This window comes from Lacerta agilis, chromosome 10 (genome assembly GCF_009819535.1).
Source record: "Lacerta agilis isolate rLacAgi1 chromosome 10, rLacAgi1.pri, whole genome shotgun sequence".
Classification (NCBI taxonomy): Eukaryota; Metazoa; Chordata; class Lepidosauria; order Squamata; family Lacertidae; genus Lacerta; species Lacerta agilis.
Genome location: NC_046321.1, coordinates 30,294,174 through 30,320,818, shown reverse-complemented (window position 1 = coordinate 30,320,818; position 26,645 = coordinate 30,294,174). Strand labels below are relative to the sequence as shown.

At 44.0% G+C, this 26,645-nt stretch overlaps 1 protein-coding gene across 5 annotated transcripts in view; it reads left to right on the top strand.

Annotated features, from left to right (window-relative positions):
• TCF20 (transcription factor 20) overlaps window positions 1–26,645 on the top strand; it is a 189,993-nt gene that overhangs the window by 70,358 nt on the left and 92,990 nt on the right. For 4 of the 5 annotated variants that reach the window (XM_033163414.1, XM_033163419.1, XM_033163418.1 and 1 more), the window contains exons 5-6: window positions 13,802–13,858; window positions 14,757–14,801. The gene's annotated coding sequence lies outside the window, so the exon portion shown is untranslated. Of the gene's footprint in view, window positions 1–13,801; window positions 13,859–14,756; window positions 14,802–18,739; window positions 18,939–26,645 lie in introns of those variants that run through there. The other variant, XM_033163417.1, reaches the window with a different exon arrangement.

The window sequence follows — 26,645 nt, the reverse complement described above, 5'->3', positions numbered from 1 at the left end:
ATCTCCTGTTTTGCCAATCTTTTGCTCTTTCTTTTTCCTTTTATTTTGAAATAGCCAGCCTGGAGCAGGTCAGAGGGGAAGGGAGCACAGTGACAGCAGGCAGCTGATCAAATGCCTTCAACAGGGCAAGTGCTTATGGAAAATGCCCTATTTACCCCATTGTTTATAACATTTCATACTTCACACTTATCACTGATTTGTTCTTGGAAATGCTAACACCTTCCAGCTCCCATTATTCTTATCATCTGCCCCCTGGCTGGCAGGGGTTTTGCAGTTGGGCAGCTAAAGGGGCAAAAACGATAGGGAAAGGCGAAATGGGAGGTAACTATGAAATACCAACTTGGAATGTAAATCAGATCAATCAGAGAGGCTTTCTTCCTATTCTTTGTGTCACATCTTTTGTTTTAAGCTGTGCTAGTCTGGAGACATTCCCAGTAAGGTTTCCCTGAGAATGTTTCCCAGAGAATGAGAATGACAGAAAAGCAGTTAGACACACATAAATGAGGAATATGTTAAGGGTAGACAAGGATCAGAAAATGGTTTTGGAGAAATTGATTAATTGGGGCTATGAAAAAGGTGTGTGTGTGTGTGTGTGTGTGTGTGAGAGAGAGAGAGAGAGAGAGAGAGAGAGAGAGAGAGAGGAAGTCTAGGATCAGATGACTCCCCTGGGAAAACCGCTCAGTAGGCCCTGGCCAAAATCCTTTGGAGGTTTCTTGCTCTCAACTGCTGCCGTTGCGGTTGTTTTTAAAGCCAGAGGGGGAGCAGCAGGCATGTCTCAGAAGTAATTAATCATGTATAGCGAAGAAGAGATTCTTCAGAGAGAGCGCACCAGATTAGTTCTGCCTTTCCCCCTTTTGCAACTTTCCTTTCCCTCTCCCTCCTGCCCTGTTTTGATTGACTTGCTAGCTTTCCTGCTCCTTATTTTTGAATATGATGTGTGTATGAGGGGGGGGGGTAGATATAGTAATTCATCCACTCAGGTGTTTCTCTTTTCTTACACAGAAGGATATAAGCAGTATTTCTAGACTTTCGTGTTGAATACATGTGAGAAAAGCAGTTTGTGGAAGACGGCGGATAGAATGGTGGAGGGTTAGTGCAGCGTAGAGGTGAAGAGCATGAGCTGTGGTTTGGGTGTGCCCCTGATTCAGGTCTCAGCTTGCTATGATTTCTCTGGCAGGGAAGCCACAATCTCTCTCAGCCTATATTCCATATGCCAGCGTGTGGTTCTGCTGGGAGTTTGCTGTAGAAAGAGCTGAGTGCAAGGCTGCTTCCCTGAAAGTGAATTGGGACCCTTTGAGTGTACCAATTCAGTTGCCCAGCCTCCCCAGCCCTTTCGAAGGACATGGTGGTGGAGTGTTCAGGCATTTGAAAGAAAACCCAAAAGGTCGTAATCATGACAAATGAATAGTGGTTCTCTTACCAGAACCACTGCAGGTGCTCTGCTGCAGGTAAGTTCCCACCATGTAACAGTGAAGGCAAGAGGGAAGAGAGCTGCTTTGGTTGGTGAATACCAGGTGTTCCGCATCACCTGTTGTCACTGTTGGCCAAATGCTCATGATTCTTTCTCTTTTTTTTTTTTTGCGCAGGGCAGCAGAGTGGGCTCTTTATTGGGTGAGTCAGTATTGTGTCCATGACTGCTAAGGGGAGAATGTGGAGCTAGGCTGGAGCATGGAAAATGGAACAGCACTTAGGTGATACCACAGTTACTCAACATTTCCTGCTGAGCACCAGTTGCAGCTGCTACACATTGCTGCCTCCCTACAATGTCCCTCATTTCTCCACAGGCGACAAGGCAGTTACCGGTATTTGAAATTCAGAAGGGCAAAGATGATTCCTACCCTCAGTGTCATGTAGATTACAACTCAGGCCCACAGCAAATGTAGCGACCAATAGGAAACTAGCCATTCTATGCGGGGTTGCCAACTTTGTGTTCTGCCAGGGCTTTCCGAGTGCGTGATGGGCAGTACTGTAAGTAACAGAGGAAACTGTACCAAGTTGGAGGTGCTACCATGTAGACAGCTGCTTCTGTTGCTCTTCTATTTCCATACAAGAGTTAAAGCCTCTAGTCAAGTTGAGCATCCATCCTGCTTGTATATTTGGACCTGGGTGGGGGCGTGTCAAGTGATGGATATCTCGAGCCATCCCAGTACTTTGCAAAAAACTTTCTCTCCTCACATATACACTAGTACTGGTGTGTTAATTGCAGTGTGGTTAGCATTGTCTTCTCCTGGAAAGCTTCTCAATTCTATATTCTACTCTACTTGGTCATTGGGGATCTGAGCAGGGCGATACCTTCTAGTTTTGTGACATGCTTGTGCCTTGTATGCATACCCTCCAACATTTCTCCGATGAAAATAGGGACATCCTATTCTATTATTATTATTAATAAACATCATAAACATAATAAAACATGAAACATTAAAAGTTCCTACACAAGACTGCCTTCACATGTCTTCTAATGGTTGTATAGTTACTTATCTCCTTGGCTTCGGGGTTGCATAACTCCATACCCTCCAACATTTTTCTGATGGAAATAGGGATGTCCTAAGGAGAAACAGTATCAAATCAGAAAGTTCAACCATAGTTTTATTGGGTGACTGTGGCCAAGACTGTTTGACTTCACCTTCGTTCCAGTTGCTGTTGGTTGCTTTAGTAGTGTGAATTACTTAGGTTGTTAGCTGAGAGTGCCAGCCAAACCAAAAGATATTGTGTTTTTAAAGTGGATAGTGTAATTTGTGAGTTTGGATCATGTTAGCTGGTAAATGTTTGACTGAACACTCAAAAGACCAATTTATAAATCTAGTAGTAGGCTTCTAAACCTTGATATGTGTAAGGCCACGGAAAGATTCGGGACCAGTTTTTATAACCACTTCTGAAGTGGAAAAGTATTCATGATGCCATTGCCCACCCTTTCTTTTTTCATTTGGTACAGTGGTCTTGTGAGAGTGCATCCATGTAACAATTGCATGTTACCACATCCTGCACTACATCTGAAAATGAGCATATGTCGGGAAGCGGCAACTTTTAATCTTACCACATGGAATATGTTCGTTGTAAACACACACACACACACCCAAATTACCGGTACCTCAGTTGGTCTTTTAAGCAACTTCCTTATTTTGGCCTATTATGGTTGTGATTGGCAACACTACTGGTCACCCACAAATGCCTGGAATACTTGGCTACTGAGATTACTCTTACATTTCCCAGCATATGAGGAACTGTTTCCCAAATATGAATTTCCAAGAAGGTATCACAAAGGTGTGGCATGCCCACAAGCAGTACATTCAGGCAAACAACTGTATGTGCATATAAAATATGTAAATAATCTGACTTTTGGCTATAGTATATGTTTCTATGGAAGCCTTCGGTGCTTATAAAGTGGTCATGCTTTTTAGCCCTTGCTTTCCTTGATTTATGGGAGCATTTGGTTTAAAAAAATGATATAAGCATTTGCATTTTATTGGTTAATCAGAAGATTTTGATTCCTCTCTCAGAAATGCTGACCTTTTTCATTTTTGATACAGTCATGTTTGGGGATGACTTCTAAGGCTGTGGCAAAGTGAATTTTCTGCATTGCCTGAAGGCAACCTACTGGTATGTCTTCTTGGAGTGGGAGGAGATGAGCAGGACAGCCATGCAGCCAGGGGCCATTTTAACTCTGCATTCTTCACAGTAAAATAAAATAAAATAAAATAAAATAAAATAAAATAAAAAGTGGCATTTGCATTTATTTTTTAATATAAAGACAAATTCACAGTGCATTGTGACATTGGACTTTGAGCATGATATACTTGGTTGAGTTAAAAAAAACACCTGTTGGGCAAATAAGGAATAAAATTTATGAATGCAGTTCTACTTTTCCTGGGGGCTCCTGTATTTCTTGAATATGTCTCAGGATGGTGGGGGTTTTTTTTGGCCTTAGATACTTTCACATGTGAGGTGAAAAGTCAAAATATCATCTCTTTCTCACACCACCCCCGGCCCTTCCCCATCCATAATTTGGATTACTTTCCATTTTTAAAAAAGCAATAAAACCCAAATATATGGAGGTTGGAAGGGGGGGGGGGAAATGCCTCGAGGTAATGCTTGGTGAAGAACTACCAGATGGTTTTTAGCCAGACTGTTCATTTGCTGCCTGTGTGCAAGGCATGTGTTTATTATGAGACAGGAGCTGACCAGAAGCTATACCTTTGCTGTTTAAGGTGCAGAGGAATAAATGAATGTTTTGGCAGATACCAGCCCACCAGAGAAAGGACAGAAAGCAGTTCAGTTTAAGATATGCTGTCCTTCTGGGAATGTTTAGCTTTGTTTGGGTATCTGCTTAACCAGCAGTGTAATTTGAGCTTTTGACATAACATAGAATGTGGTAAGTGTAACCACCAGTCTTCCTTTAATCTCGCCAGCTGACAAGTAGGAGACCTGCCTTGGTTGCTGAGGTAATAACAGGGAGCAAAGCCCCTTTAATCCAAGCCCTGCCTTTACCTGTCCCGCACCTGACATCCTATATGTCAGGTATGGGGAAGAGTGTGTTTGGCTTGGTTGAAATAATAATAATAATAAATTTTTATCCATCTTACTGCAGCTTGAATAAACCAGAAATTCTTCCCACCTCTGCAATAAGTTTGCTGCATAACCTTGATCAAATCACTTCATCTTTTGCACCTCTGCTGTTTTCCCTCCATTTCATTTTCTGATTTGGGCAGCCTGAAATCCTTTAAGAGCCACCTGATGTTGATCTGTGTATAGCCAACATTTAATCTTAAGCCTTTAAATTTGGTTTCAACTAATTTGAGTTATTTAGCATTTTCAGCTTTGACTAATTAGTCAGACTGTTAATGGAGTAAAACATGTTTCCTATAGAATCTTATTATTAATGGAATATTCTTTGTGCAGAACTTGATTCCCTTTTACAGTGGTACCTTGGGTTACAAACACTTCGGGTTACCGGCAGCGGGAGGCCCCATTAACTAAAGTGGTACCTCAGGTTAAGAACAGTTTCAGGTTAAGAACGGACCTCCGGAACGAATTAAGTTCGTAACCAGAGGTACCACTGTATTTGGGAGTTTGCCCATTAGATCCTGGAGAGGCACTTGTATCTTTTAGGAATTGCTGCCAAACAGTAGCAAGTTTCCTTTACACTCCTGTCATGAACTCCAGGGTTTCCTTTCTTTATGCTTTATTGAGAAGAAAAGCATGGCAGGTAGGGAGATCATTCAGCAGGTGGTTTCTCCCCTGGCTCCCATCTCTAGTACTTCAGCTGTCAGTACCAGACCTAGACAGTTTGCTGTCTGAAGTGGAGCCATGGCACACACCCATCCCACCAGGGCCAAACTTTATTTGAAATGTTACTCTGTCTATTGAGAGCCAGTTTGGTGTAGTGGTTAAGAGCGGCAGACTCGTAATCTGGGGAACCGGGTTCGTGTCTGCACTCCTCCACATGCAGCTGCTGGGTGACCTTGGGCTAGTCACACTTCTCTGAAGTCTCTCAGCCCCACTCACCTCACAGAGTGTTTGTTGTGGGGGAGGAAGGGAAAGGAGAATGTTAGCCGCTTTGAGACTCCTTCGGGTAGTGAAAAGCGGGATATCAAATCCAAACTCCAAACTCTTCTATTCATGCCTTCACCTATCTCCTTCATGTACAAGTGACTCTTGTGACCCTGCTGCCTGGCAGGCTTAGACCAGTCCAGCCAAATGGGGGGAAAGTAGCCATGCGTCCTTCACTCACAGTCTCTTGATAGGTTCCTCCACACTAGGGATGTAAGGAGGCAGATATTTCTGTCCTTTCGTGTGTTTACTGCAATCACTGCTGTTTCTGTAGTGTTACACTTTGGCTTCTGCTGAAACCTACGTTACTCATCTCACTATCTGCTGTGGCCAAAACCAATGTAATTAATTACATAATTAACCATGTCAGTGCATTTGAGTGGAAGGGAAGCATCAAGAACAATGTAGAAAAAAAGCATTTATGTAACATTTGTGGACTAAAAAATAATAATAAACCTGTTGCGAATGCTGCTCATATTTCTTGCGTGATTTCTGTTCTTGATCTCAAACAAGCATGCGAGGTGCAGGAATTTTTGCTCCCACTTCCATTTCCATTTCTGATTGAATTCTCCAAAAAGCACCAGATTGCAGCAGATTGACTGGATATACCGTATATACTTGAGTATAAGCCTAGTTTTTCAGCACATTTTTTGTGCTGAAAAAGCTGCTCTCGGCTTATACTCGAGCGAGGCGGGTGGTGGGGGTGACGAGAAAGAAGCCCTTTCTCTCCGCTCATGCCTCCACCCGCTCTCCCCAGTCAATTATTCCTTAAGAAGTGTACAAGAACAGTGGTTCTTTACTCTCCCCAGGCAGCTTGTTCCATTCCTGAACTGCTCGCATAAATGCAAACTTGGCAAAGGAGGAAGAGGAAGGAGCAGCCCAAAGGGCTGCTTTCGGGCTGCTCGTTCCTCCTCCTCCACCACAGCGGCAAAGGTGAACCGGCTTATACTTGAGTCAATAAGCTTTCCCAGGTTTTTGTAGGAAAATTAGGTGCCTCGGTTTATATTCGGGTCGGCTTATACTCGGGTATATACGGTAGTTAAAGCAGAGAGAGGAGATTTCACATGCTTTTCCAGTGATGTTCAATGTTGGGCAAGCAAATGTTCTCCTTTCTTGGATTAGGAAAGCATGTCTGCCCTGTATGTTAGATTGCTGGATTATCCCCATGTCATGTGAAGAGCGTGCAGAAACCTTTAGCTTACAATAGCAGCACACCCATTCAGAGTTTGCCAAAAATCCATTGTGAAGAGTCAGCAAAAAGGCTGCATGGCAGGCTTACTGTAAATCAAATTATAAAAGTATATCTCTCTGCATTAGTCCAAACAGACCACAACTCCTGACAGACTTTCTCAGTTCTTTCCCCCATATATACATTTTATCACCAACTTGTAATTAAACTCTTTTTGAGAGGGTATAAGACAAGGAGTCAAGTTTGCATTACTTATTTTGTTGAGCTAGAGGGAAATGTACTAATGGTGTAGAGAAATTGATTGCAGGAGGGGGAGGAAGAAACAGGGTGAGATTGGCAGGTGACTGCAAGCTTCAAAGAAATGACAGCGACCGCAGCTTCTCTCATCCCAATTGTATGCTGCACTGCAGGTACTAAGCTAAGATGTGGGACATGGAAAAGGCTGATCAAGGTTGGTGCAAGGATGTGGGCAAAGGAAGGGTGCTGACTGAGGGCTGTTGCATTCTCCTGAATAAGGTCCTAATGCTTTTTGTGATGTTTGTTTGGATTTTCCAAAATACTGTTACGATATTCTACAATCACTGCAGCACCTTAAATGCTCTGCACAAAATTATTCTGTAGTTAATTGCCCAAGGTTGCATTCTAATGCATGTTTACCTGGAAGTAAAATTCACTGAAGTATAGATAAGTACACAGATTTGGGTATCAATTGTGATTCCTCTTCCATTGTTTGTATTTTTTTAGATGGGGCTTGAAAAGCGCCCTTCTCATTCCCCTTTTATTCACATGTTATAAGGTTCCTTGACTGAAAATGCAGTTACTGTTGCAAATGAGATTGCACCATTTTTCTTCGCTTTCACAGACAATCCTTTAATATATTAGTGTTCCTTCCTGCCCATCCCTTCTGTATATTTTATATTGTGTGGAGTTGGGAAAGAGGGATTTTGCATACTTAATATGGATCTTCACTTGATGTATCCCTAATGAGTCTTTGTTACTATTACTAACTCATGCTTTGGAAATGAAGAATTGAGGGTGAGAACTGCAGAGTGATAGTTATATATTTTTTTTCTTTAAGAAAAAAAATCTACTGATTGCGTTTGTTTACTTGATGGGTGGGGAATATCAGAAGATGCTTTCTTTAGCCTAGTATTACTTACACTGACTGGCAGCAGCTCACCAGGATCTCAGGCATGGGTCTTCTGTATAATCTACTACTTGACCCCTTTAATGGGAGAGGCCTGTGATTCAAGCTGGAACCAAATGCATACATGGCAGGTACTCTGTCATTGACGGATGGTCCATCCCTTGAATATTTTGAAAGGAGAGAAGTTTTGAATCATAGAATTGTAGAATTGGAAGGGTCATCTAGCTAAACTCACTGCAATGCAGGAATCTTTTGCCCAATGTGGGGCTCAAACACATGACCCTGAGATTAAGAGTCCCGTGCTCTACCAGCTGAGCTACCAGTAACACAGCTACTCAGTCATTTGCTAAATAATAACACTCTTTAAGGGCCCATCTAGACAAGATGCAGGAGATCCATTAAGGCATCTCATAAGTTGTTTTTTTTTTTAAGTTAAAAGCAGTCATGGGGTGGGGGAGCCCAGCAGTGGCAGACCCTGAGGGCTCTAATTTCTGTGACACCCCTTCCATTCTACATCATAGTTGTGGCACCCCTGCAGTGCCCCGTGTGACCAAACCAGTCATGCTCGCCTAAATCTGCCTCTGAGCCCAAATTAGATCGGGGCCACAGCACTTTGAGAGAGCAATAAATGCCCTCTCAATGTTGATGTTTTGCACATAGCAGAAAATCTGCAGGTGCCCATGCATTGTTGCAGGCAGGAAAAGGGTTATGGCCTTCTTCTGCACTGCAGTCCTCATGTGGTTCCCCCTTTTAATATAACATCTAGTTGGGCCCTAACTAGCACAATTCTAGTCACGGGATATGAGTTTCCTTGACTGAAAATTGGGTATGGTCAGTTGCATTATTGGCTGCAGAGTTGATGGAAGAGAGACTGATGAGAGAAAGGAGGATTGCCTGGAGGTCACCGTCTCACCTCCAATAAAGAAAAACAGAAAGGGGAAGAATATCCTGGCTCCAGCAATTGGCCAGAGGATCAAGGTAAAAGTAAAGGACCCCTGGACTGCTTGGTCCAGTCGAATTCGATTATGAGGTGCTGCACTCATCTCCACTTTCAGGCCAAGGGAGTCAGTGTTTGTCCACAGACAGTTTTCCGGGTCACGAGGCCAGCATGTCTAAACTGCTTCTGGTACAACGGGACACCATGACAAGTGCCAGAGCACATGGGAACGCCATTTACCTTCCCATCATAGCAGTACCTATTTATCTACTTGCGCTGGTATGCTTTCAAACTGCTAGGTTGGCAGAAGCTGGGACAGAGCAACAGGAGCTCACCCCGTCAAGCGGATTCGAACTGCTGACCGTATGATTGGCAAGCCCAAGAGGCTCAGTGGTTTAGACCACAACGTCCCCTGCGTCCCCTTGGCCAGAGGATCAACAGCTGCTGGAAGGCTGCTTCCCTCTCCCTTCCAAACAAAGGAGATACTCTGTGGCTGCAGAGGTGAGGAAGAGATCATCTGGTCCCAGTTGTTGGCTAGAGGAAGAAAAATGCTTCTGGGAGGCTTCCCCATCTTCCTCTAGCAAGAATGCCAGTGAGTGGAAGACCTTCAGCTCTTGTTTGTTTTTCTTTCTTTTAAAAGTGAAACTGTAAACATCTGTGATTACTTAAGTGCAGTTAAGAGTATTCCACAGAGAGCCAATCATGTTGCTTTCACTGAGGGGGTGGGGATATGTGTTGTATGGTTCTTAGTTTAAACTTTCACATGTGTAAAATTTGGCACTAAGAAGTGGAGGACATTTACCGGTAAACTGTAGATATTGGCAGACTTGAACTTACTCAGTTGAGAAGAAAGGAACACAATTCCACTATCCTCCTCTCTTTGCTTTCTCATTCCCTTCTGCATTCCTTATTGGGGGAGCGGGTGTTCCTGTAGTCCCTGAATCTGATATTGATTTGCTGTCAGGCCTTGGGAAAGATCCTGAAGTTTAATTTTGCCTTGTATCTTGCCCTGTGACAAGTCTGGTGCTGGAGAGGCACTAGGAAGAAAAACTTGCTTTACTTTACAGTGAAAGGAATTATTTGCTCTGGTGCCCTGAGACAAACCATGGTTAACCACTATGCTTTGTATTTTCACTGCTGCTAATTCTTCCTCAAGGACTCCTCTCCTCTCCTCTTCTTGTTAATAATCTCCCAATGCCCAGAAGCAAGCCTTTAGAAAATACATGTGTAAGAAAGGGAAGCTAGGGAATGCAATTAATATTCCTGTAATGTAACATCAGCAGCATGCACACACTGAGTAGAATATTAGAGCTATTAGTGATGAGAGTGCGTGCAATATCTAGGTGGAGAATACAGTATGATTAATATGCCTCTAAGCAGCAGCCTCTCAGCTTGGGGAATTCTGTAGCATGGCCAAAATATTTCTTTCCTTTTCTTTTTCTTCTTTAAATTACCGGTACCTTTCTATACCAACAAAAGCACTATATGTAAAAAGGCATTCATTTGCTTTTGCGCTGTCTTGTGGAATTTGTGCAAGACCTATAATGAGCCTTCTGACTCCTTTAACATCTTGCATAAGAATAACAAAGTTATTTTGTTAGCCTGGATAGATTCCAGATAGGTTAACATTGCAAGCCTAACACCCAGCCTGGAGATGGTTTGGATGGAGCGGACGTGCCCCTCTGTACCAGTCCTCCCAGTATGTTCGCAGAAAGCTCCATGGGCACAAATGTTCCACCAGCATTATTTCTGCTACTGGTAGGCTGTGAAATGGAGTGTTCCTGGGATGGGACAAAGGTGACCTAGGATCTGCTGCATTGAAAGCTCTCGAAGCTGAACTTCTCAAATTAGGTTTTCATCGGATTGACCCATTTTAAAACATAAACACAAAGCTGAAGAAGTTGGGAATATATATCAAAGAATGATATTTCATTTTATTTACAACCTGTTTGAAAGATAGCATCTGCCCTTGAACAAGAAAACATTTCTGCTGATCCTTGTCTCCAGCTTTGATCCACATCTGTTTTAAGTTTGGCTGTTCTCCAGGAATTTCTTTACAATACCCCTAGGCCCAACGTTTTTTAAGTCTGCTCCATACCTATGGGATGGCGGATACTCATTAGACTTCTTACACTCTGCTGTAGATAATCATGGCCGAAGATAATATAAATGATGCATGTGCTGTGGTGGGTTATACAATATTCAACCCTAAAAGTGAGGAAGAATTTGGACAGTAGGTTATTCAGATGATAAGCAAGTGTCTAACAGGGCTAGCTGCTGGTTTTTGTGAGCTCATGGCCACAGAGTCCATCCCCCTCCTCTAAACACAGCTCACTTCTTTTGTATCAGTTCTGTCAGTAGGAAAGCATGCATACATTTGAAATGTGATGTGAGATAAATCACATGGTTTAGATACAGGGGCAGCCAGATCCAGTCCTTTATGTAGGGAAATACACTGCACCATACATTTGAGAGGTCTAATGCAGGGGTGGCGAACTGAGTCTGGCCAGTGGGCCACATTTGATGGGTGGATGCGGCCTGTCAATCACCTGAAGCCATATGACATCAGGTGATCCAACTTCAAAGGAAGTATATGAAATGCTACCGATTCCATGTGGAGAGTCAGCGAAAAAGGCACAGCTGTGGTGTTGCAATACATGGGTGTCAGGAAGAGGGCAACTGGGGAGAAGTCTGGCCTGTACAAAAGGGAAGGGCTCAGTTTTATCCAGGATGGAACTGGACTGTCGGGACAGTATACACAGGAAGCTTGCACCACTCTAATGAGAAATAGAGCCAAGATGGGTAGGTAAAGGCAAATGAGTTAAGCAAAACAGAAGAGAATAACAAATTGGAGAGGGGAGCAAAAGAGACTGCTTAAGGACCTAGGTGGGGGTTATGACATTTGAAAGAAGATTATAAAAGAGTTTATTTGCAGGTAGGGCTTATCTGGATGGGCTACATTCAGAATTCATGTCTCCGCGAACCCAACTAGTGCACCAGTGATGGTATTTAAACCTTTTCTAATGCATCAGTTCTTCTAAAGATTCCATCTACTGTTTGTTTAGGCAGAAGACATTGGTTTTGTAAAAGTTCCCACAGTGAGGGAGGTTCAGTCTCTGTTGTGGCCAAGTCTATTATGCCAATATTGTTATTACGCATAGTTGAGGTTTCATTATGTGGAGGAAGCTGAAGTTGCCTGGGAACATATATATCAGCTCCTAGCAAGTCTGGATTGGTTGACCAGTTAGCTAAGCTTTCACTAAAGGAATTTGTAGCAAAACCTCTTACGTGGGATAAGGCATCACGAGCCCCATTACTTGCACACTCGCCACGTAGCTGCCCATGTAATACGTATTAATTACATCTTGCCACAATTTCTTTCCAGTTGCCTCTGCCTCCCTTGTTGAGTCACAATACTGTAGTCCAGCATACATTTATGGAGTAAATTTGGCAATGGAGTTCTGTACACTTTGTCTGAAGCAATGTGGGTCTGTGTTCATATAATAGTTAAAACTTATCTTATCAATTAAAAATGCAGAGCCAACACAGCTGCTTTCCCAGTGCCTGTCTTCCAATTAAAATAGATGGCTTTTAAGTCCACATAGAAGTAAAACAAATATGCACATTGTCTGTATGTAGCAATTAACATTAACTGCTTAGCCAATTGACTTTAAAACTTTGAAACAATTCATAACAAATTAAAGCAGACTGCTTAGCTCAAGGACAAGCAGCCTTACTCATTGCCATATTCACCTGGAAGTCCCCATAATCATAATTCTCATAATTTGGTTACAAGATCTTAAAAGGTGTCCAAATGCATATCAAATACAGTTTTCCAAAATATATACTAAATAACGCCAGTGCTATGTTAAACAGTGTGCTAATTGCAAAATGGGGTGTAAAGTGTGACAGTAAATGAGAAAAAATGATGGGGCTCATGAAATATTGGCATGTAGCCTGAAAGAAAGGAAATTGGGACCGCTCACTCAGATGGCTATTTAGAAATCTCTTTCAAGCATCAATTCAGAATTATTTAGAGACAGTAGGATGTGCACTAAGACTCTTGGGCAGTGAGCACTGAGAAGCCTGGGGGATTGATTGTTTATTCATATATATATATATATATATATATATATATATATATATATTATAGAAAAAGAGCTGCTGAAGCTCAGCATGAACACCTCTCTTGTTCTCTTAGAATGGCAATGGTGTCCACCTGAGAGGTGCCAGAACTGAGTTCCAGAGAGTTATGGCTGAAAAAAACCCTTATATATATTTATATATATACAGTATTCTACACGCACACATCCTATTAGAGAAGCCAAAAAACAGCATTCAACCCTGATTTTGATGTTTCGTTGGGTTCTTCGCCTTTTAAATAAAGAGCTTTTACACTAGCTGCTGTAGTTTCTAGTATCTGCGTACTGCTCAGTTTTGTTCTTCATTGGGTTAGTGTGACTCCTGGAGTGGAGAAATCACATGAGTCACATTGCTTCAAGCAGAACCTTAAGAAGGGACCACAATTTTATGTTCAATTTATATACAGTATAAGCAAGTCCAAGGGTGATCTGTAGTTTTATTTTTTCTTATAACACTTGTATGTTGTGATATCAAGTTGCAGTTTTTGCAGATGAGGTTTGCAATTAACAATTGCCCCCCTAGAATTATAATGCAGCATTAAGAACATCTTTGTTTACTTGCTAATTATTAACATTATTGAAAAGACGGGTAACCTGTGTCCTTTTCAGATAACATTATCACATCCTCATCTTCACAACTGTCAGTGTGCTTCTTGTGTATTTCATGGTCTACTGTCACATTAGGTTGTTGCACAACTTGATGCCCTGTCACATCAGTGTTGTTGTATTATGGCAGAGATTGCTCCCATCTGCATGCACTCTTTGGCCCATTCCCTCCCCTGCCTCGTTTCCTTGAACATGGAAACTGTATGAGGACATGTGTATTTCCTTTTTTCCAGGTAACAATTGCTGCAAGAGATCTACAGCAAGATGGGGGATGGGAGAGAATTGTGCAGGTATGGGTTCGTTCATCATTTTGTGATAATTTTTCGTTTTCCGTAATGTGATGATGCATATGAGCCAATGTAATACTTATAGCTCTCAGCTACGGATGAGGAAGGACAGATTGGCAATTGCTCCTGAGTTAGATCAATGGGAACAGTGTTTATTTTATAGATTAAACATACATTAATACTATCCATTATTTTACAGTAACTTATCAGTTGAATAAACAAACCAAAATCCCCACAAAAATGTAATCAGTCCACTGTTGATTACACGGCAACTGCATCATTTGTCTGTCCCTAGTTTAGGGTTACCAGGCATCCCCAGTTGATTGGGACAGTCCCCGGATTCACCAATCTGTCCCCGGACAAAATCTGTCCCCGGATTTATGCCTGGGGACTTCCGGCGAGGCAGCATGGCAGGCGCCATGGCAGCGAGCAGCACTGGAGGTCCTGGCCACTTCAAAGTTCCAGCCAGCCAATCCACTGGCGGGGGGGGGGGGGGCTGTTTAAACCGAGGTGTGAGCCAGAGAGCTTCTTTCTGGCTCACTTCCTTAATCAGCATTCGCCTGAACTCATGCAGAGCTGCCTGCAGCAGAAGAGCCCAAATTTGAATGGGGTCTTACTTCCAACAAATGTCTCCCCTCCTATGTGAAATAAGATGAAACACCATTACATGAGATAACAATACCATTTCAATGGGACAATGAATTGGCCCTCAATGGTGGGCTTGTAAATCTCTTGTATATCTCATCAGTTCATTACTCACATAATAGCTTTTACATGAATGTGTGAATTTCCTTCATTAGAAAGTGATAAGAAGCCTCTGTCTGTTTTTTTTATTATTATATAAAAACAAACCGTGGTGCCTCTTTCACATGTATGACTAATCTATCATTTGATATTGCAGGTGTGAAGCTATGAACATGCATGTGTGAACAGGACCTCTGACATGGTAACTTTTTGTTTTTGTCTTGCGGGGAATGTAATATTTGACACCAATTGCGCCACATGTGAAATTGAGGCAACAAAGGCCCAATATGAGGACCCAATCACATCAAAAACTAACGCATCCCTTTACTGCAGTAACTTAGCAGGAAAATACATTTCCCTAGAATTTGTTCCAGAAAAGCATCTGGGGAAAGTGTTAGAGAAACATAACAAATGTTTGCTACCACCTGCCAGGGAATTAACAGTGTACAAATATCCCTAAACAGAAAAGTGCACGGTAGAATCTCAGAGAGCATGCTTAGGGTCTTCTGGAAAAGGTGGTCTTGATATACAGAAGTAATTTTAAAAAATTGTCTCTCTCATCTTGGCAATAGCTGCCAGAGGCAAAGCCAAGTTGAGCATATGATGCAGAATTGAAAATTGAAAAGAAAACCATCTTACAATAATCACATGTGTTTCTACCATAGGGAATGGGCCATTGAAACTGACCTTTAAAAAATCAGTCTCTTGGTTTGGATTTTTTATTTGTACTAGTAGGCTGCCTTTAATTCAGTGATGAGCTAGCTACCTGTGGTACTCCAGGGGTTGTTCGACTCCATCTCAGTCCTAGCCAGCATGACCAGTGGTCAGGGATGATGGCACCCTGTAACATCTGGAGACCTACAGATTTTCCACCCTTGCTTTAATTGTACTGTGCATATGTACCAGGCCTGAAAGGCTCTTAGGATATAAAGGAGGTTGCCAGATCTGTTCACAAACCAGTAAACCAGAATATACTTGGTCATAATTTTAAACCATTGCTCACAGGCTTTCAATTGTATCTTGAACTATAAAGTTGGGGGGGGTCCTCTTTTAAAAGAACTGAGCTCTTCAGGAAACTATAGTTCTATTTCAACTGTGATCTCTGTGAAATCCCACATTTGGCTTCTGTACTATATGTATCAATATAAAGATGAGCACCAGAAGAACAACAGTTGCAGGTCTGCAATGTTCCTCTTCAGAATTAGATTCACCTCCCTGCACCCCAACATGTACATATACAAACTTACTTTATTACATAAAAATGAGACAAAATGGGGGGGGGGGGCAACTTAGGAGAAAGAAAGAAAATGATCTCTACCGTAGTACATGCTACTGAGAGAAGACTCTGGATGCCATGTTCTTCCATAGAACATAAATTGTGGTCACAAAACCGTAATGCACATTTCTGACATTATTTATTTATTGCATTTGTCTACCACCCATCCAGCCAAGTTCTCTGGGCAGTTCATGTGAACAATAAAATACAAATTGCTTACAATGGAAAATGAATTATAATGACCGTAATGAAATAGCTACATTTCTAACGACTAAAATTCAAATTCAAATAGTACTTTCCTGAGTTGTATATAGCATTTGTATTCACAGATTCACTCTTTCTAGTGCCATTGTAAAAATGTACTTAGGTGAGAGCTAGGTTTGGTTACTTCAAGTCTTTGGAGGGGCCTGAATGCCACAGTGGCATCCCAGAGAAAATATGCACCTTAAAACATGCAAACCAACCTCAGATGATATTCAACATAATCTGATAAAAGAGACAGTAAAAATGACAAGATTTCAGAGAAAATTAACAGATATGGGGTTGTCTTCAACGTGGGCTAAAGGGATCATTCTGTCAGTGCAAACATTCCTGCTCATCCAGCAGAACAATCTATCCTATCCTCTCCCAATATGCTGTTCTGGGGGTTCTCCTGACCCACCAGAGCAGATTTGGGGAAGGTGTGGGGTGCAAAAGGGAGGAAGAGAAGGGGGAAATCCCATTGTGCTAGTAGGAATCCTTGCGCAGGCTTGTTCCAGGGCAATGAGTTAGTTGAAAATGGCCCACTGTAAATGACTTAGGTAATGTTGAATATTAACCTTCACTTTAACTCTGCAATAATACTACAAAATAAAAAAGTACTCCTGTGCCTGTTTTTTCTTGTGACACACTCTTTCCATTTCACCAGTGGGTGGTGCCAGGGTTGCCACATGAAATGAGATTTCTGTTCTCTACTGTTATTGACTGAAATAAATCTATCTTACTGTATATATAGATTTCTGTTTAATATAGCCAGTGTCTTTTGGAGTAGGCAAGCTTTTACATATGCAACGTCTTGAGATGTTAGCAGGCACTCTGCATCTATCTTTGGCCCAGGGAATTTCTTGGTATAGAGGTAAGAATAAAAGGTAGATTCTGAGCAGCTGTAATACTGAACCAACAGCTTTGTTTTGTTTTAAGAGGCCACTTCTTAACATTATTTCAAAGACAGAAAATTACTCCTCCCCCCCCTCTCTTTTTTATGACTAAAAACCAGCACTCTGGTAACTGTGGCATTAGTTATTCCTTGTTGCCAAATGTACCTTATACTACTGTATATACATAGGCAGGTACACAGGGATTGTGGCAAGGAGGACAGAGTACAGAGTGACATCACCCCACTGCTGCTTCCAAAGACAGTTGCAGGGAGAAGCTGCAGATCCGTTCCAGTCTTTTTCTTCTGCCTGCATCCGCCTCTGCCTCATGGCTCTATCCAAGCTCCACTCACTGCCTTCTGTGGGGAAATATCTGTGGGGGTAAGGGGCTGCTTTTGTGGTGTGCAAGCAAGGAGAAGGAGAAGCCATCCTATCATTGGCTTTCCAGATGTGTTCTGCCTCTTGTCAGTTTATATTTTTCTCTGCAGGAAAAATGTCCTGTTTGGGATTCTTGTTTACTCTTGTTATAGTTGTTTTGTTTTCCTCCCCCACCTTCTTCTTTCATGAAATAAATGAATAAGTATCCCTGGTCGCCTCTTAATTATTGGAAGTTTGGTTTTGATGCTGGTTTAATGTCTGAAAAGGAGAGAGGGGGAACCTAGTTTAGACTACTCTTGAACAAGCATTGAGTCTGCAGATCTGACTCTTTCCTTGAAAAGGATAACTGTAACATTCCTCTTTTTTGTCCTAAAAATTCAAAAGGTGCTAATTACTCTCCCTAAACATACCCTGCCCCCTAGTCTGGGTGGTTATAACCCTTTTCTGTACAGAATCATTAAACATCCCTGGAAGATGTTCCTGTCTCTGTTTTCCTGCTAATATCAGTGCCCACTTGGTTGCTGGCCAATGTGAGAATGTCACTTAGTAGTAAACAGTATACTGAAGCTGCTTGCTCTTTTCTATCCTTGGCTCAGTCCCTCTGCCTCCTGTTGAGTTAGGTAGACATGAGGACAAGTGCCCCTCGTGGCCTTTCTAGTCCTAGGCCCTCTCACAGCGAGAGATAGGCAGCGGTTCCAGTGTGTGGTTGTGAATTTCTGTCTGTGGGTCCTTCAAGTGAAATAAGCAGATTGACTTTATTGCACCTTTGACCTTCATGTAATCAAATTTGGTATTGGCTGAATTCTATTCAGGTTACCTCTTCTGAGCTCTGCCAGTGCAACTGATTCTAAACTGCTAAGCATATTCTGCTGTTTTTATTTCTTCCAGTGACAACCCCCCCTCCCCAGCTTCCCTGTCCTCAGTCCTTCCTATCCACAATGCACACTTGATCTTGACCACCAAACTGATATTGGGAAGGTTGTGTCCATACTCTTTGAAGGGGGAATGCTTGTGTGCAGAAAATAATAATATTTTACTTACTTGTGGCAGGGGAGAGGGGCTGCTTCTTCCCCATTATTTTCTCAATCCATCTTGAATTATTATTTTATTAGAAGCAAAATAGTGTGTGTATTTATGTACTGTATTTATGTGTATGCATATATATGTACTGTATATGGTATTCCCTCTGGTAGTCCTTCTCACTGTGATCCCTTTGTTACTCTTGCAGATATGTGTTTGAATAAGAGCATTTCCCCCTCCCCTCCACCCCTTTTTTTAATCCTCCGCGCTCCATCCTGCAGTGAAGTCACAATCCAGTGTTTGTAGACTCCATGTGATGTCACAGAGTCAGCCTTGTGACTTCACTTGCAGGCTCAAACAGAAGGTGCAGACGGGGCTTGAAGAAGAGGGGAGGGGGGGAAATGAAAGCCCCCACCTCTTCCCATCTCTCTCCCCCTCCCCGTTATAAAACCAGTAGCTGAGATAAATCGGAAGGGGGTGGGGAGAAGCAGCAGGAGGAAAAAAAAAAGCCGAGAATGATGCCTGAAAGCAGGTACAGTAGCTTTGGCTCCATGTCTGTGTTCTTCTTGAAAGTTCCCATTGGCCCGGAGAGGCCAGATCTTGCAGACCACACGCGCTGGGGTGTGTGTGTGTGTGTGTGTGTGGCGTGGGGCTGTGTGTTCTGTGTGAGCCACCCAGTGACGCTTCGGCTGTGCGGTGCATTCGGCGGCGGTGTCTGGGTCTGTGCATGCGGGGAGGGAGGCGGGGAGCTATGGCAAGCGAGGGGCAGGCGAGCAGCTTCAGCCCATTTCTCAGAGGCGGCAGCTGCCGTCCTATTGGGCTGGCCGCGGCGAGCCTCCGGCTTGGCCGCTCGCAAAGGCCCTCGCTGCTCGTTGCAGCAGTCTGTCTTGCGGCGTTGCAGAGGTGACAGAAATGGGTTATTGGGTTCGCGCGTCTCTTAGGTGGCGGCGGCGGCGGCGGCGACCGTGCGTCCCCCTCCGCTCTCTTTTTTTCGCTGGTTCCCGGGGGCGGGCGCGGGGGGCTTTGATTCGAAGCAGCCCGGGAGCAAAATGTGGCGCAGGCACACGGGAAGGGAGAGAGGTGCCGGGCCTCGGGGTCACATTCGCCGAGGCGCCTGCGTGCGTGTGGGCGAGAAGAAATCTCTCCATCTTTTCCACTGACGACATCATTCACAATAGCAATGCGGATGCAGCGGCCACGCAGTACCCCACGATCGGGAGTGGCGGGGGGGGAGGTTTGCTGGAGCTGGAGCCGCCCCTCCCTCCCTCGTCTCTCTAGCTACGTTTTCTATGCCGTTTGTCTTAAGGTGTGGGATTTTGGGGTGGGGTGGGGTGGGGGTTTAGGGAAATAGGATCGGTTACAGGGCGGCTTGCCCTGAGCCCTGCGCTCCCATCGAGTTCGAGGAAGAGAATGCTTTGCTCGCTCCGGCTGCCGAGGAAGCCGTCATTTTGTGTTAGCGCGTGTGCGTCTGGCAGAGGAAGGATCGGGGTGGGGGTGGGGAGCGGGGAGGAGAGCACGACACTGGAAGGATGTGTGTGACATTGTGTCCTCGCTCCCTGCTTGTTAAATGCACACTCCAGGGGAGGGGGAAGGACTTCAAAGGCCCTCTGCAGAGAAAAGGGGTCCTTTTGGAGAAGACCTTGCGCTCTCAATCACGTCCGCCGAGAGGCTTGCTGACAAAAGATTGCGGGCGGCGGAGGCGGGGGGAGATCTGTCTTTAAAATGAAGGGCTGGAGGCAGGCGGCTACCTTGCCTCACACAGATCTGCCTGCCAAGATGCCTTGCCTATCCTGATGTGTAGGAGTCATTCACTCTGCCCCTTTTATTCATGCGCCCCAATGGAGGGGGCGGGAGGTGGGGTTGCGTGTGGGGAGAGGTGAACGAATCTTTACAGGACAAATGGCAGAACCTCCAGGATGCCCGTTTCTCAGTCCAGATCACCAGCTGCAGTCTACTTGAACAGAGTCTGATGCAGAAAGACACCTCTGCCATTACTGGCCTGATTTCTGAGGGCAAATGTGTGTCATTCATCCTGCAACCTATTTGCCTAGATAGAAATGTTCCAAATCTGGTGCCTTGCTGGCTCCCAGAGCTGCCTGGAAGCAGCCTCTGAAGCCTGCGCCTGGCTTTTGTGCCCAGCATGGAAACGCTGGGAAGAACCATTGTGAGCAATGAAAAGAACAGAGACATTTTGGGCACCTATCAAGGCTAACAAATGCATTGTGGTTTTTTTATGGGCCAGTGCCTTGTCAGGTGTATGTGGAGTAATGGTTAAAAGTGATTGCTACTCAAGTTCAGATCCTGGCTCAGCTGAGAAGCTAAAAGCATTGCCATTCAAATGAGGTGTGTGCACTGCCTCTTGTGATGGATTATGCAGGGTGGGGCTTACCTGGGCCCTCCCAATTATTTTATTCAAGTTGGCACCCCTGTCTGAGTGCAACCCCTGTTGCAAGGTTACTGTGAGGCTGGAACACGCATCTGCAGCAGAGGCCAGTGCTCTTCAGGACTGGTAGGCCAGAAGGCATGGAGGCTGACAGTAGGTGGCGCCAGAGCCAATGACAGCAGAGGCAACTAATTCTAGTTTTGCCCTGTCCTCTTCCCTGCTGAGTTGTACAGGGGCAAAGCTGAGACTAAGGAGGAGGAAGCTGTCAGCCAGGGCCACTTCCAGGACTGATTGTAAGTAGGGAGCCAGGTTTGTGGGGGCTGCCTGAGGACGGTTGATGAGGCTGTGCCACATTAGCCCTAATGGGACCAGTCACAACCCATAAAAATGTAACCAATGGAAGCCCTATCTTTCTGATCAGATGTACTTTATACTTGCATTAGAGATTTCAAGGCTGAGGCCTGCCATTCAGAACAGATTCTCAAGACTCATCCCTAGTGACCCTGGGCTTGACTGCAAATGAATTTCCAGTGGTTGTTAAGCTGAGATTTGAGATCAGGTGTCTGAAGGGGAGAAGAGCTCAAGCTCTTTAATGTCCACTTGCCTGGTGATTATAAGGGGGTGAATGCATTTTTGTCAAATCATTGTATAATAATCCTCCCATTTGCACACAAGTTGTAAATATGCCTCTTTGTCTCTTCCTCGCTGCTCCCTCTTCAAATTTATTAATCTTCTTCCATGAGGATTGCAGAGTTCACTGTTCCTACATTCAAGCAACTTCCCGTTTGTGCGGGGATTGCGTTTTTGGCCCCCATGCGCGTCAGTGGAGCATGCTTAAACCCGTTCTGCCTCCACACCGTTTCCTGGCCACTTCTGCATCAGTGGTGATGAGCATGTGCACGGTCACACGTCAACTGGACATGCATAAAATGGTGACTGCCTGTACTACATTTCTACATACCACAACCTAAAAATTCTAAACTTTACATGTTTGTTTGTTTGTTTGCTTGCTTGCTTGTTTATTAGATTCCTTATCCACTCTTCACTGCATGATCCAAGGGCAGTTCCCAACCAAAAAATGCACAATTATAAAACAAATAAAACAATTACAACTGCAAAACAAGAATAGCGTAAACACAATTAAAAACAGTTTCATATTTAAAACACCTCCTATTATAAAAAGTTACAAATATTTAAAAACAATTCCACATGATAAAAATAGTTCCAATACAGATGCAGACTAGGCTAAAGATCACCACTGAAAAGGCTTATTGGAAGAGGAAGGTCTTCAATAGTTGCTGAAAAGACAACAGAGAAGGTGCCTGTCTGATATGTAGCAGGAGAGGATTCCAAAGGGTAGCTGCCACCATACTAAAGTCCTGATGCCTATATTGTATAGAATAGACCTCTTGATAAGATGGTTTCTGCAGCAGGCCTCTCTTGCAGAGTACAGTGACTTTTGGGGTATATATAAGGGGTGAACAGTTTTATTGAGCATGAGTTGCAAGAGGGCAGATATTGGTTGTACTCTAGAAGAAACCTGCTTTGCAAACAGAACAGTTGGACAGTGGAATTTATTACTTAGAGGGGTCTTAGGCTGTCCATTGCTTGAGGTCTTTTTACAGAGCAGCAGCTTGACCAACCATCTGCTGGTGATGTCCAGGGGTGGAGCAAGGAAGGGGCGTAGGGGGTGGGCTGCCCGGGTACCACCTTGGAGGGGGTGACACTCAGGGCCCCGCCCTTGTGATTGGCGACTCCCAGTCGATACCAAAACCTCGCGACGCGGCGTCTGGCTTGTGCTTGCTTGCTCGCTCTCTCGCTCGGCCGGTTCACGCTTTCCTTTATTTTATTTTATTTTTTGTTTTTTTCGGCGCTGGGGTGGGCCCTGGGCAGAGCCGCGCACGGAGGCGAGGGGCAGGCCAGCGAGGAGGGGCGTCATGTCAGCCACAGCTCCGCCCAGGGCCCACCCCAGCGCCGAACCCCCCCCCCCCAAAATAATAAAATAAAGGAAAGGAAAGGAAAGCGCGAGCAGGCAGAGTGAGAGAGCAAGCACAAGCCAGCCACCACCCTGCGCGGTTTTTGCCGGGCGGCGGGGCTTGGCTTGCTCCCTCTCGGCTGGCACGCGCTCTCCCTTCCTGCTGCTGGGCCCTGGGCAGAGTCCAGGGGCGGGCCAGTGAGGCGGCATCACGCTTGTGGGCGATTTTCAGTGATTTCCCTCTCTCCCCTACATCCCTCTTATGTCTCCTCCTATTTTGGACTAGAGACAGGGTGCCTTCTATCAGTAAAGTGGACAGCTTCGGATACTAATAATGTAGTTGCGATCATCTGCATGTGCAGGGACAAAGAAGCACTGCGGATGATAGCTGCAGATGTAACAACACTAACAGACATTTCTACAACGCCCCATGAATTCTATTGTTCACCAATCAGGAGCTGGCAGGCTGATGGCACTGTCACAATTACCATGCAGGAAAGGCATCAATGTACAGTTGTACCTTGGATCCCGGATACCTTGGTACTCGGACGTTTTGGCTCCCGAATGCCGCAAACCCGGAAGTGAGTGTTTCAGTTTGCGAATGTTCTTTGGAATCCGAATGTCCAATGGAGCTCCTGTGGCTTCCGATTGGCTACAGGAGCTTCCTGCAGCCAATCAGAAGTCAACGCTTTGGTTTCCGAATGTTTTGGAAATCGAACGGACTTCTGAAACGGATTCCGTTCGACTTCCAAAGTATCACTGTATAGTTATTACTGAATGACTTCACATCATCACCTGCCTAGAGAAGAGGAGATATGATAGCTATCTTCAAGTATCTTAAGGGCTGTCACATGGAAGAGGGAGGATGCTTGTTTTCTCCTGCTCTTGAGGGTAGGACTCAAGGCAATGGCTTCAAGTTACAAGAAAGGAGATTCCGACTAAACATTCAGAAAAACTTTCTGAGAGTCAGCAGTGGAACAGACTCCCATGAGAGGTGATGGACTCAGTGGCGTGGGGGTAGGGTGGGGCGCCCTGAGTTCCAGGGGAGGGGGGTGACACTCAGCGGCTCCTCCCCAAACCGAGCCCCGCCGCCTGGCACCCGTCCGTACTGCTTTACGGATGGACGGGGCAGCCCCATGACCCGCCGCTTGCTCGTGGGGCTGCCCCGTCCGTAAAGCAGCATGGATGGGGCAGCCCCACAAGCCGCCCAGTTGCCACAGGAGCAGCAGTGCTGGCCCGGATGGATTGGGCATGCTTGGCATTTCCGTGCATGCACAGTCCGTCTGACGTTGTAACGTCATGGTGCCCCTGCCCCCAGGGGGGTGCTTCTGCGCTGCCGCCCCAGGCAATCAAAAGGCTTCCTCCGCCACTGGGTGGACTCTCCTTCCTTGGAGAGGTTTTTAAGTGGAGGTTGGATGGCCATCTGTCATGGAGGCTTTAGCTGAGATTCCTGCATTGCAGGGGGTTGTGCTAGATGACCCTTGGGTCTCTTCCAACTCGTAAGATTCTATGATTCTATGAACTTGTAATGCACATGCCCCCAGCACACAAAAGTGCCCAGGAAAAGACCATAGCACATTCCTCAGTACACCAGACACTGAAATGCTTTTCTGCCAAGTAAACAGAGCTAGAGAAGTAAGTCAGGACTATTGTTACGATTACAACACCCAGCCCATTGGTGGAAAGACCATAGCTTGGGTAGAACCATGGCTTTTTTCAGCCGGAACTCACTGGAACTCAGTTCTGGTACCTCTCAGGTGGGAATCACTGCCATTCTGAGGGAGGTGTTCATGGTGAGTTCCAGCAGCTCTTTTTCTAGAAAAATAGTACTGTGTAGAGTGTCTGCTTTGCATGCGGACGTTTCCAGGTTCAATCTCCAAGGATAACTTTCAAATTCCAAAAATGAGGGGTGCTAAAAAATTGTAACATACTTTGGTTAAATTAATATAATTTTGTTTTGCTAGGTAAGTAAAATATGTGTAACATTGCATAGAAATCATTAAATATGATTGTCAGGTACTTGCATTTATATTGTATTATTATTATTATTATTAAACATTACCTGACATTTTCAGAAGGTAGAATTAAATTTATTTGGTTTTCTGAGAGCAGTTTATTTGTTTTTTAATCAAATGTAGATTTGCCAAGCTAAATGTTACAAATAACAGCAGATTTGAATTATTTACACTAAAAAACATATTTTTACCACCCCCCCACTGAAAAATGTTTCATGCCCTAAAATGACATGTGCTCCTGGGATAATAATGTCCCATTTCTGAAACCCTGCAGAGCCTCTATGTTTCAGTGTAGACAATACTAGTTAGATAGACCAATAGTCTGATTTGGTAGAATCTTCCTACATTGCAATGTTTGGAGGAAGCATACACAAAGACCTCTTGGGTTTTCCAGAAGAAGTGCTCAAGCCCTGCTGTGGGAATACAGTAATGTGCTATCCCTGGAACACTCTTCTCAACACAGTTGTATTTTTGTCTGTATGAGAGGAACAAAATACTTTTTCATTGGGAAAGAGCACATAGGAGGTGTTGGTTCATGCCCAGCTACAGGGAGATACAAGTAAAAGTTTTCATTTGGGTGTTCTTTCAGTAACAATGTCAGATGCAAAGGAGGAGGAGCAGAACTAGAACCCAGATCTCCCACTCCACAAAGCCAACTTCCTAACTATAGACCAGAAAAGGGGCAACCAAAATTGGATTGGAGCAACTCCCCTATCAGAAAAGGTCACAACACTTTTTAGTTTGGAAAAAAGGCAAATAAGGAAAGATGTATTACAGGTGGATATACAAAAGGAAGGACTTGTCTAATGTGGATGTGAAGGTGCTTGTGTCTCTCTTCCACAGCATCCACACAGCATCCTCATCCAAGTGGCAGCTCGCACTTTCCCCTTGCTAAACTCAGATTTTCCTGATCCGTGGTTAATCCAATAAGGGAAGAAAACACAAAATAAAATTACATGTTACCTGACTAGACGTAATGAAGTTCATTCTTGCAGTTACAGGGGGGTAGCCGTGTTGGTCTGCCATAGTCAAAACAAAATCGAAAATTCTTTCTAGTAGCACCTTAGAGACCAACTGAGTTTGTTCCTGGTATGAGCTTTCGTGTGCATGCACACTTCTTCAGTTTGTTCCTGGTATCTGAAGAAGTGTGCATGCACACGAAAGCTCATACCAGGAACAAACTCAGTTGGTCTCTAAGGTGCTACTAGAAAGAATTTTCGAAGTTCATTCTGTGTGTGGGTGCTGGTTTTTCAAAAAAAGTATATTTGGTGATGTTACACAGAGTGCTTTCCATTGACATCGCCTCTACTTCCTTTTTTTCTGAAGGAAGGGATGCTGCCTGCCTTTTTCCAGCGGCTGTTGCTGAAAGTATTGTTCTCAGTATTTTTATTTTTAAAGCAGCTCTTTTGCTCAGAACTGCTCTTGAATAAAACAGCTGTATTAAAATAACAGGGTTTTTATATTGGCAACATTTTATCCAAGCAATTCCAAATCCTTGTCTGGCGTCAAGTGACACAGATATTTATTTAATTTTTTTAAAACTGTTCTTTTATGCAAATCTGGTGAATCAACAAACTTGTGGTTTTTTTTTTAAAAGAAATGTGTGCACAGGTGAACAAATACCTGCCTGCATGCCTACAAACGTCCTCAGATTTCCTGGCTTGGAGCAACACATAAATTTTCTAAAAATCAAAAAATTGACTGCTCTTTTGTGCAAATCTGGTAGATCAAAAACTTTGTATTTCAAAACTTTAAAAAAAAACTAAAAAGGGAAGTGTGCACAGGTAAACAAATAGTCATGCATATGCCCACAGTTCTCATGTTTCTGGCAAAAATTACCGGTACCAATTGAGTGGAGGGGACAAC